The 1,125-nt window shown below is 49.4% G+C and overlaps 1 protein-coding gene across 1 annotated transcript in view; it reads right to left on the bottom strand.

Moving 5' to 3' along the window:
- The window catches only part of MPHOSPH9 (M-phase phosphoprotein 9), a 62,368-nt gene that overhangs the window by 35,755 nt on the left and 25,488 nt on the right, over positions 1-1,125 (bottom strand). The window lies entirely within an intron of this gene.

Here is a 1,125-nt window from a genome sequence, read left to right as displayed (position 1 = left end):
AAAAAAAAAAAAAAACAAACCTAAACCTGGGCCAGGCACTGTGGCACATGCCTATACACCTAGCACTTTAGGAAGCTGAGGCAAGAGGATCACTTGAGGCCAGGAGTTAGAGACCAGCCTGAGCAATACAGTGAGACCCTGACTCCACAAAAAATTAAAAAAATTAGGCCAGGCGCAGTGGCTCATGTCTGTAATCTCAGCACTCTGGGAGGCCGAGGCAGGAGGATCACCTGAGGTCAGATGTTCAAGACCAGCCTGAGCAAGAGTGAGACCCCCATCTTTACCAAAAATAGAAAACATTAGCCAAGTGTGGTGGCACAGACTTGTAGTCTCAGCTACTCGGAAGGCTGGGGCAGGAGAATGGCTTGAGCCCAGGAGTTTGAGGCTGCAGTGAGCTATGATGATGCCACTGCACTCTGGGTAGAGTGACAAAGTGAGACTGTATCTCAAAAAAGAAAAAAAATAGAAAAAGAAAAAATTAGCCAGGCATGGTGGTGCATGCCATCCAAGTGTGGGCCTGTGGTCCCAGCTTCCCAGCTACTCAGGAGGCTGAGGCAAGATCACTTGAGCCCAGGAGTTTGAGGCTGTAGTGAGCTAAAATGATGCCACTGCAGTCTAGCCCAGGCAAGAATGGGAGACTCTGTCTCCAAAAAAAAAAAAAAAATCAAAAAAAACCCACAACAGGCCCCAGTCACTGAGCTGCCGCCGAGCACTCAGCAGCCTCCCCCTTGAGCCCCCTCGCTTCCCGACGCTCCGTCCCCCCCGCCCGCCTTCTCCCACCGCCGCCTTCCGCAGGCCGTTTCCACCGAGGAAAAGGAATCATATCGTATGTCCGCTATCCAGAACCTCCACTCTTTCGACCCCTTTGCTGATGCAAGTAAGGGTGATGACCTGCTTCCTGCTGGCACTGAGGATTATATCCGTATAAGAATTCAACAGAGAAACGGCAGGAAGACCCTTACTACTGTCCAAGGGATCGCTGATGATTACGATAAAAAGAAATTAGTGAAGGCATTTAAGAAGAAATTTGCCTGCAATGGTACTGTAATTGAGCATCCAGAATATGGAGAAGTAATTCAGCTACAGGGTGACCAGCGCAAGAACATATGCCAGTTCCTTGTAGAG

The sequence above is a fragment of the Propithecus coquereli genome, unplaced genomic scaffold, assembly GCF_000956105.1.
Source record: "Propithecus coquereli isolate 6110/MARCELLA unplaced genomic scaffold, Pcoq_1.0 Scaffold81, whole genome shotgun sequence".
Taxonomy (NCBI): Eukaryota; Metazoa; Chordata; class Mammalia; order Primates; family Indriidae; genus Propithecus; species Propithecus coquereli.
The sequence above is the reverse complement of the archived record's forward strand: the minus strand, read 5'-3'. Positions and strand labels throughout refer to the sequence as shown.